Below are 11,589 nucleotides of genomic sequence, written 5' to 3'. Positions count from 1 at the left end.
TTATTATCGTCCTATGCGACACACACACACACACACACACACACACACACACACACACACACACACACACACACACACACACACACACACACACACACACACACACACACACACACACACACACACACACACACAGAATGCTGTGCAGTCTGTGAGAAAGAGAAGGCTGAAGTGTAAATTCCTGCCATACCTGTCTTTTAGCAGCCTGTGAATTTATGATACAATTATCCCCAGGAGATATGCGGCGCACATTCACTTTGCACTCTGCAACGTTGAGCGTGACACTGAGCTACAAGCCTGCGATGCAACCTTCAACAAGAGCACCTCTCACTCTCGCAGTTGACAAAATTGTCACCAGACGATGTGATTTAGTTAAGCTGCAGAGTGTTTTTATTGTCCATTCTTCCCATGCTGTCCATGTGGTAAACATCTACGGCAGATTAGCGTGACCTCTCGGAATAAGGCCTGCAGACTACGTATTTTGCCTGTTAATGTGTTGGCATTATCCCCCTGCATGCATGTTAATGCCAGGGAGAAATAGCCGTGTTCACTTGCGTAGAAGGCGACATCCAAATATGTCCAGGGATCAGAATGTGTGGATTTGTTACAGTGGGTTACTCCCTGGCAGAGGTCACTGTGGTCTCCTTAAGAGGGGACCACACCAAAACCAAAACACACATGAAAGAAAAAAGCTGAATGCATTAATGGAGAGACATAATTGATGTCAAGTGTGTGGCAGATGCAGCAGATATGGCACCTTCTTCTATACAGAACATGTTCCAGTGTCAAACAGTGGCCATCTTAAAGGCCTACTGAAACCCACTACTACCGACCACGCAGTCTGATAGTTTATATATCAATGATGAAATCTTAACATTGCAACACATGCCAATACGGCCGGGTTAGCTTACTAAAGTGCAATTTTAAATTCCGCGCGAAATATCCTGCTGAAAACGTCTCGGTATGATGACGCCGGCACGTGACGTCACAGATTGTAGAGGACATTTTGGGACAGCATAGTGGCCAGCTATTAAGTCGTCTGTTTTCATCGCAAAATTCCACAGTATTCTGGACATCTGTGTTGGTGAATCTTTTGCAATTTGTTCAATGAACAATGGAGACAGCAAAGAAGAAAGCTGTAGGTGGGAAGCGGTGTATTGCGGCCGGCTGCAGCAACACAAACACAGCCGGTGTTTCATTGTTTACATTCCCGAAAGATGACAGTCAAGCTTTACCATTGGCCTGTGGAGAACTGGGACAACAGAGACTCTTACCAGGAGGACTTTGAGTTGGATGCGCAGACGCGGTACCGTGAGTACGCATGCAGCTGCAGCTTCCAAACATTTGATCGCTTGCCCGTACGTGCGTGCCGCTATGTGCATGTCACGTACGTAACTTTGGGGACTTTGGGGAAATATATGCTGTATGAACTTTGGGGTGGTGAACAGTACTTTGGGCTGTGGGATTGAGTGTGTTGTGCAGGTGTTTGAGTTGTATTGGCAGGTTATATGGACGAGAGGGGGGAGGTGTTTGTTATGCGGGATTAATTTGTGGCATATTAAATATAAGCCTGGTTGTGTTGTGGCTAATAGAGTATATATAAGTCTTGTGTTTATTTACTGTTTTTGTCATTCCCAGCTGAATATCAGGTCCCACCTGCCTCTCACAGCATCTTCCCTATCTGAATCGCTCCCACTGCCCTCTAGTCCTTCACTCTCACTTTCCTCATCCACAAATCTTTCATCCTCGCTCAAATTAATGGGGAAATTGTCACTTTCTCGGTCCGAATCGCTCTCGCTGCTGGTGGCCATGATTGTAAACAATGTGCGGATGTGAGGAGCTCCACAACCTGTGACGTCACGCTACTCGTCTGCTACTTCCGGTACAGGCAAGGCTTTTTTTATCAGCGACCAAAAGTTACGAACTTTATCGTCGATGTTCTCTACTAAATCCTTTCAGCAAAAATATGGCAATATTGCGAAATGATGAAGTATGACACATAGAATGGACCTGCTATCCCCGTTTAAATAAGAAAATCGCATTTCAGTAGGCCTTTAACACCTTTATTTGCTAACCTGACAACAGTCATGGCACTTCACATTTACTAAATTAATATGTTATTGTTGCAAGTGTAAAAAAAAAGTTAGCACTCTTGTTAGTATACACACAATAAAACACATAGGGCCTGATCTACAAAACCAGTGAAGTTGGCACGTTGTGTAAATGGTAAATAAAAACAGAATACAATGATTTGCAAATCTTTTTCAACTTATATTCAATTGAATAGACTGCAAAGACAAGATACTTAACGTTTGAACTGGAAAACGTTATTTTTTGCAAATATTAGCTCATTTGGAATTTGATGCCTGCAACCGATTTTCCCGGGAGAGTCCCGAATTTCAGTGCCCCTCCCACCATTCTCACGGATTTCTCCCGATTTCGACACGGACAACAATATTGCTACTCCAAAACCTGACCGTGTTGGACCCAGAGTCACGGCATCAATTTTCCCCAAACTCAGGTGCATACCCTTTTTTAATTGATGGCGGTAGTTGTTTAATAATCAACTTCAGAAGTTATAGAGGATAAGACCAGAGAAAGCAATTATATCCCCAGCTCACTTGTGCTTAAATTGCTCATTTTCATTTGCAGTTATAGAGCTAGGGAAAAGTCTGCCGCAGCTGCGGTTGGACCTGGATAGCCTTAAGGAAGAAGTAGTGGACTACCAAGTGCTTGGCAGGGAAGATCTTCCCCAGGAAGCAAGGATTGACAGGTTTTGGGCCATGCTAGGGAGAGATGGAAGATTCCAGACTCTGGTGCATTTGATGAAGGCTCTTTTGTGCGTGCCACACAGCAATGCATCATCAGAGAGGGTGTTCAGCATGGTTAGAAAGATAGTGAAAGAGAATAGAAGGAGGATGGACAATTCAACCCTTAACTCACTCCTTTCCTGCAAATTAAATGTCACAGGTGCTGCCCACACCTATGCTCCTTCAAGGGCTGTGCTACTGGCTGCGAAGCATTGCACCTTCAAATACAACCACGGGTATATGTGTAAATAAATAAACACTGAAATTCAAGTATTTTTTTTTTTGTGGGTGTGTGTATATTTGTGTATATATATATATATTATATTATATTATATATATGTATACAGTATGTATATATATATACATATATATATATATATATGACACTCAGCGGGCCTTTTGAATATCTCCCTAATTCTGAGGTCTCAAGGTTGGCAAGTATTCCTGCAACATGTTTCAAAAAAGCTGGCACAAGTGGCAAAAAAAGACTGATAAAGTTGAGGAATGCTCATCAAACACTTATTTGGAACATCCCACAGGTGAACAGCCTCATTGGGAACAGGTGGGTGCCATGATTGGGTATAAAAGCAGCTTCCATGAAATGCTCGGTCATTCACGAACAAGGATGGGGCGAGGGTCCCCACTTTGTGAACAAATGCGTGAGAAAATTGTCGAACAGTTTAAGAACAACATTTCTCAGCCAGCTATTGTAAGGAATTTAGGGATTTCAACATGTACGGTCCGTAATATCATCAAAAGATACAGAGAATCTGGAGAAATCACTACACGTAAGCCATGATATTACGGACCTCCGATACCTCAGGCGGTGCTGATTAGTTTCACCTGCCTCTGATTAGTGTTGGGCACGCTCACCTGCTGCCGGGCACTAATCAGAGAGATTTTTCGCCTCACTCTTCCTGGTGCTTTTATTTGCTGTATGCAACTGTCACGTTGATGTTTTACTTCCGCTAAGTCCCGTCTTAGTATTCCTTGTGAGCTACCCTGTTAGCTTCCCGTGTGTTAGGCACGTTTGTTTTGGTTTGTTTTGTATTGTTTTCCATGATTTATGCAAATAAATCATTCTTCTTACCCGTGAGCTGCTTCCTGTCGTTCTGCCGCATCCCGGAAAGACGACCCCCCAGCATCGTCATGCCTCGGTACCGTTGCAAGTGTTAAATTATGTTTGATAAAATACACTGTTTCAAAATTCATCGTGTTTAAATTAATTGTGTTATTCAATGTGATAAAATTCAGTTGCAGAAATATTTGCTTGCTTCAAAACTCAAGACTCACTTCCGGTAAATTAAGACGGATGCAATTGGTCCTGTCTCAGTTGGCCGTTGGGGTTTTAGCAACACGCTAGTTAGGTTAGCATCGTTTTGGTGAAGACGTATTCGTCCATATTGAATTCATCGCAGTGCTCATATTGTACTGAGCAGCCAGGATAAGACACCGCTTTTGTTCCATTGGATTAAGTGCCATTCTTTCTATGGTTATCATCGCTTTTCCTTGTTCTGCAACTTTTGGCCCTATTGATGCAGAGGTGGGTAGTAACGCGCTACATTTACTCCGTTACATCTACTTGAGTAACTTTTGGGATAAATTGTACTTCCAAGAGTAGTTTTAATGCAAAATACTATTACTTTTACTTGAGTATATTTATTGAGAAGAAACGCTACTTTTACTCCGCTCCATTTATCTACATATCTACAGCATACTTGCCAACCTTGAGACCTCCGATTTCGGGAGGTGGGGGGTGGGGGCGTGGTTAAGAGGGGAGGAGTATATTGACAGCTAGAATTCACCAAGTCAAGTATTTTATATATATATATATACATATATATATATATATATATATATATATATATATATATATACATCCTAAAATATGCAAACAAAACTGTGTTTAGATAATTGATACTTCAAACTTGCATAAATAAATCTTAAGGAATATAACATAACTTGGTTTCTGAGAGCTTCAAAATGTAATGAATAAAATGCTAAAGTTGTTGATAAACAAGCAATTATTTTAATAATTAAATATGGTCATTTTAAATGAATTATTATGATAATTTAAAATTAATTATTTCAAATATGTTTATTTTAATGTATAATTGTAATGCCTGGATGTAATAGCTACTCAGTGGCCTAGTGGTTAGAGTGTCCGCCCTGAGATCGGTAGGTTGTGGGTTCAAACCCCGGCCGAGTCATACCAAAGACTATAAAAATGGGACCCATTACCTCCCTGCTTGGCACTCAGTATCAAGGGTTGGAATTGGGGGTTAAATCACCAAAAATGATTCCCGGGCGCGGCCACCGCTGCTGCCCACTGCTCCCCTCACCTCCCAGGGGGTGATCAAGGGTGATGGGTTAAATGCAGAGAATAATTTCGCCACACCTAGTGTGTGTGTGACAATCATTGGTACTTTAACTTTTACTTTTAACTTTAATAAGGAGTCAGAAAAAATACAAAATAAAAATACAATTAATTTTGATACAGTAAATACAATAAAAATGTATTTAGTTTTTTTTTTTTTTTAAATTAATGAATAAATTTATTTTTAGGTAAGATAAACATAATAATACAGTTTATCTCTCGTCTGGATGATTTATTTCTTGTCACCCTGTTGTCCTCCCGTTGTGAAAAAAGGCTGTCCTCACTCAGGTGCATGGAGCTGGAGGGGGCGTGGCCTCCAGCTCTGGCTGAAAATCGGGAGATTTTCGGGAGAATATTTGTCCCGGGAGGTTTTCTGGAGAGGCGCTGAATTTCGGGAGTCTCCCGGAAAATTCGGGAGGGTTGGCAAGTATGATCTACAGTCACTGGTGACGTTTGACTCCGTTTCACCAATCAAACAGAGCCAGGCGGTCACATGATTAACTGCACATAAAGGTTCAGCGGCAAACTGGAACAAGCTTAAGCTTACATGAACTCAACTTCAAATTTGAGGAAGCACATGGTGGTAAGTAACGTTAGTGGGCTGATGTTAGCTCCCCTGCTATGAATCACTGTCAAATGTACATCGTGTGGGGACATTTATTAATGCACTGCAGCCTCATAGACAGACAGACACACATAGTCGCACACACACACACACATGCATGCATAGAAACACCATCCCAGGTGCAGGCTGCAGCCCACACCTATCAGTTTATGGTTTGCGTTTGTTTTTTTAATTTTTGCCAACTGCTTATTTGCTATTACTTTTACCATCATATTTGTACATGTCGTATTTGCTGATGTTGCTCTATTGTTGTTGTTGTTGTTGTTTTTTGCTGTTGTTGTTTTTGTTTCTCTGTCTAATCCCCCTCTTGTCCCCACAATTTCCCCCTCTGTCTTCTTTTTTTTCTCTTTCTATGCCCTCCTGCTCCGGCCCGGCTGCACTAAATGATAATATAAATACATTTAATAAAGTCAAATACAAATAAGGCAACAAGAGAAGTATCCTACACTTCTCTTTTGTAAAGTAAATCTGAACAGCCGACATGGGCATCTACATCAACTATATGATTTTCCTAAAAAGCTGGACAGGACAAAAAAAAAAAAAAGTTTATGGTTTGCATAAAGGCTAACTTGTTATTTTCCTTTGTAATCTCTGCCTACTGAGCCTAAGGTGCCGTTAAGTTATTATGACTCAATTTGCCTTAATTTTTTTTATGTTAATGTATTATTATTTAATATATATTATTGTTTTAGTTGCTTAAGAGATATTCCTGGCTCTGAATTTGCTCATTGCTATTTTTATGTTTTTGTGGATTATTTGTTGCCGTCATCATTAAACGAACAGGTTACTCATCAGTTACTCAGTACTTGAGTATTTTTTTCACATCATACTTTTTACTTTTACTCAAGTAAATATTTGGGTGACTACTCCTTACTTTTACTTGAGTAATAAATCTCTAAAGTAACAGTACTCTTACTTGAGTACAATTTCTGGCTACTCTACCCACCTCTGCATTGATGATATTGTCAGGTGTTAGCATCTTCATTATAGCTCGCTGCAGGCTGTTCTTTAAAAAGAACAAAACGTAGTTTTTGTACTTCTTACAGAAATTTTACTTTTACATGCATGAGTGCTGGGATCTGTATGTTGAAAATCCTGTCGGGTTATTCTCAAATCTGTTACCAAGTCCTTGCCTCGGGTCGTGTTTTTTTTTTTCTCCCCTTTCACTGAAAAGTTGCAATAATGTTTTGAATGCGGGCGTGGGCGGGGATTAGGCATTTTGCGAGAGCCTCGCGGGCGCCGGTGTCGTGGGCCGCTCCTTTCCCACAGCATGGTATAAATAGCTGGCGAGTGTGGGGTGACAGTGGGCAGGCGGAGGCGCTCCAAAGGAGGATCCCATCCCCTCACACCACGCAGCATTCTAACTCCACCTGACAATCATCTTCCTCTGCACACCTTTGCTCCCTCCTTTCACCCTCTTTGACCCCACTGGTGGGGGGTCCCCACTCTCCACATATGTGCAACACATATATGCGCTGTAAAATTGTAGTTCACACAGAAAGTGGGTCACACCCTTTCTCGTTCTGGGGCGTTTCCATTGGGATTCTAAAGGCAAAAAGTGGCGAACAAATTCCAGTTGACATCAAGAGATGTATTTGACTTTGTTGTGTTGTGTTGTACATATTGCACTGTAGAATAGAATAAACTATTAATATCTTAAGAATCACGGAAAGGATTGAGAGATTGATAGCTTTCTTCAGATTGATAGGCTTTTATTGTCATTGAGAAATACCGATGGCGTTAGCTGCCATGCAAGGCGCTAACTACGACCCATCAGGAGCCATTAGGGTTTGGGTGTCTTGTTCAGGAACACCTCCACATGAACCAGTAACCCCCCACTTACAAGATGGCCCCTCTACCCACTGGGCCATGCCGCCCCGCTGCATTGTGTTGCTTTGATTTGGTTTATTTTGGTTTGGTTGATTTTCTATTATTTTATATATTTTAGTTTAGTTTAGTCTAGTTGATTTTATTTTGTTTTAGTGGATTTGACTTGATTTGAGTTGAGTTAAGTTGAGTTGAGTTGAGTTTAGTTAGGTTGATTTGATTTGAGTTGAGTTTGGTTTGTTTTGATTGATTTTAAGTTTGAATTGTATTTTCTATTATTTTATATATTTTATTTTAATTAAGTATAGTTGATTTGATTTTGTTTGAGTTGATTTGATTTGAATTTAGTTTAGTGTAGTTTAGTTGAGTTTGCTTTAGTTTACTTTAGTTTAGTTAGGTTGAGTTGAGTTTGGTTTGTTTTGATTGATTTTGGTTTGGTTTGTTTTCTTTTCTTTTATATATTTGATCTTAGTTTAGTCTAGTTGATTTGAGTTTGCTTTAGTTTACTTTAGTTTACTTTAGTTTAGTTAGGTTGAGTTGAGTTTGGTTTGTTTTGATTGATTTTGGTTTGGTTTGTTTTCTTTTCTTTTATATATTTGATTTTAGTTTAGTCTAGTTGATTTGATTTTGTTTTAGTTGATTTGATTTGATTTTAGTTAAGTTGAGTTTGGTTTGTTTTGATAGATTTTTTACATTTTGTATATTTTATTTTAGTTTAGTCTAGTTTATTTAATTTTGTTTTAGTTGATTTGATTTGACTTGACTTGACTTGACTGGACTTGACTTGATTTGATTTGATTTTAGTTGATTTTAGTTGAGTTGAGTTGAGTTGAGTTTACTTTAGTTTAGTTAGGTTGATTTGAGTTGAGTTGATTTGGTTTGTTTTGATTGATTTTGGTTTGGTTTATTTTATTTTATTTTATATATTTCATTTTAGTTTAGTCTAGTTGATTGTATTTTGTTTTAGTTTAATTGATTTTAGTTTAGTTGAGTTGAGTTGGGTTGGGCTTATTTTATTTTTTTTATTTGTATTTTATATATTTTATTTTAGTTTAGTTGCGTTGATTGTTTTATTTTTGTCCCTTTTTGGGGTCGCGGGGGATGCTGGAGCCTATCTCAGCTGCATTAGGGCAGAAGGCGGGGTACACCCTGGACAAGTCGCCACCTCATCGCAGGGCCAACACAGATAGACAGACAACATTCACACTCACCTTCACACACTAGGGCCAATTTAGTGTTGCCAATCAACCTGAATCAACCATGCATGATTATTTTATTTTATTTTATTTTATTTTATTTTAGTTGAGTTGAGTTGAGTTGAGTAAATGCCAAAACTAATTGGCTAATTTCTTGTAAAACTAGAAGAATTAAAGGGTCAGACTTTAACATTCATTTCTGGAGTCAGGTGAAGAGTTCTATTCTGACTCGACAGCCTCATTTTTTTTTTCGGAATTTCCACCAAAAAAAACAAACAAAACAGGTTCTCCCCACAAACTGCGAATGTGCAAAGTGTGATAAAGATTTACTTTTCACTTTTCAGTGTAAACAGCCAAATAACCTACAATGACAATTTATCCAAACAATACCAATTTTAATTATGTCAGTTTCCTGCTAATTATAATGGGTTTATTTTGTTTGGAATCCAAATGATATAATATATTAATATTGATTAATATTTACAAGAGATGTTAGCAGGAGAAAACGTGCTATGGTAATGTTAAATCAACAACTTGTTTGTAAATGAAATAATATAAAATAACTGAATCAATATTATATTCCATACCATTCACTAAATTTAAATTAAATGAGGTTAAATATCTAATCTATAAAAATCTAAATATTATTACAAAATTGAATAAAACAATACTTTGCTTATTTTATTTTCCGTGAATTTATTTTACGTTGTTTTATTTTATTAAAAGTGTACAACAAGAGTGTGTAAATCAAAGTTGTATCAATACAATAAATACACAATTTGAATAAAAGATCATCAATATGTGTCATGACCTGGCATGACAAGTTTCTCGGTGTTTCGTATTTGTTTCAGTGTCACAGCGCCTTCCTCACTGGTTTTTTTTCCCACTTCCTGTGCGCTTCCTGATTAACACACCTGTCTCTATTTGGTGACTCGCCTGTGGACAATCACCGATTAGAAGGGTTTAATTGCCTGTGCCGCTTCTCAGACCGCGCCGATGCATTGTTGAGACTCTCAGTTTGTTTTTGTTTTTTATACTCTGTGTGGCAGTGCTCTGCCGTGGGTTCCCCTGACCACCACACACTGGCACGAGAGCCCCCGGTATTCTGGTTACAATAATGTTTTCATTGAGTCCACTCTGCGGCAACCGCACTCGACTTTTCAGTCTTAGTCTCTCTTGCTCTCCGTTGTGCTCTACAGCGTGTGTCTTTCTCTCTCTCCAACTCCAACTCCAACAACGTGTCTCGTTCCGGCTGCTGCTAATAAGGGCGACAGATGATTAGATAACAAGTAAGCCCCAGCTGGGCAATCTACTCACTTCGAGGCCGGTCCTTACACACCCCGCTCCGCGGCAGGCCCGCAGACCACGCCCCCCTCCACACTCTGCTTTGTACCTAATCAAGGGACCTTCTGCTGTCACACTGCCTGCCTTCTCTGCATCCTGGGATCACCCCATCAACCGTGACCATGTGGTATCGTGACAATGACTAGAGCTAATGTATGCAACCAAACCAACATATAAGTAAAATAGGATTTTTATTACACTGTATGTCTGTAGATGGTCTTTGTTTATGAGCATGAACTGAAGTGAATTACATTTATATAGCGCTTTTTCTCAAGTGACTCAAAGCACTTTACATAGTGAAACCCAATATCTAAGTTACATTTAAACCAGTGTGGGTGGCACTGGGAGCAGGTGGGTAAAGTGTCTTGCCCAAGGACACAACGGCAGTGACGAGGATGGCGGAAGCGGGTATCGAACCTGCAACCCTCAAGTTGCTGGCACGGCCGCTCTACCAACCGAGCTATACCGTCCCAGCCTACCTGGATGCATATTTTTATTAATACTGTAGAGAAACTTGAAATACAATCTAAGGATTATTAGTAGGGATGTCCGATAATGGCTTTTTTGCCGATATCCGATATTCCGATATTGTCCAACTCTTAATTACCGATACCGATATCAACCGATACCGATATATACAGTTGTGGAATTAAAGGGGAACATTATCACCAGACCTATGTAAGCGTCAATATATACCTTGATGTTGCAGAAAAAAGACCATATATTTTTTTAACCGATTTCCGAACTCTAAGTGGGTGAATTTTGGCGAATTAAACGCCTTTCTATTATTTGCTCTCGAAGCGATGACGTCACGTTGTGACGTCATCGGGAAGCAATCCGCCATTTTCTCACTTTCGTCGGTGTGTTGTCGGAGGGTGTAACAACACGAACAGGGACGGATTCAAGTTGCACCAGTGGCCCAAAGATGCGAAAGTGGCAAGAAATTGGACGAAATTTGTTCAAAATACGAGGGTGTGGGGAAAGCCGACGAAATGGTCAGTCGTTTGTTCCGCACACTTTACCGACGAAAGCAGAGATGGCAAGAATGTGTGGATATCCTGTGACACTCAAAGCAGATGCATTTCCAACAATCAAGTCAAAGAAATCTGCCGCCAGACCCCCATTGAATCTGCCGGAGTGTGTGAGCAATTCAGGGACAAAGGACCTCGGTAGCACGGCAAGCAATGGCGGCAGTTTGTTCCCGCAGACGAGCGAGCTAAACCCCCTGGATGTCTTGGCTCACACCGTCCCTTATGCCACCGAAGATGATCAAGAGAAGAATATCGACCCTAGCTTCCCTGGCCTGCTGACATCAACTCCAAAACTGGACAGATCAGCTTTCAGGAAAAGAGAGCGGATGAGGGTATGTCTACAGAATATATTAATTGATGAAAACTTTATTCATTACTC

This window comes from Nerophis lumbriciformis, linkage group LG18 (genome assembly GCF_033978685.3).
Source record: "Nerophis lumbriciformis linkage group LG18, RoL_Nlum_v2.1, whole genome shotgun sequence".
Taxonomy (NCBI): Eukaryota; Metazoa; Chordata; class Actinopteri; order Syngnathiformes; family Syngnathidae; genus Nerophis; species Nerophis lumbriciformis.
This window is presented reverse-complemented; position numbering follows the sequence as displayed.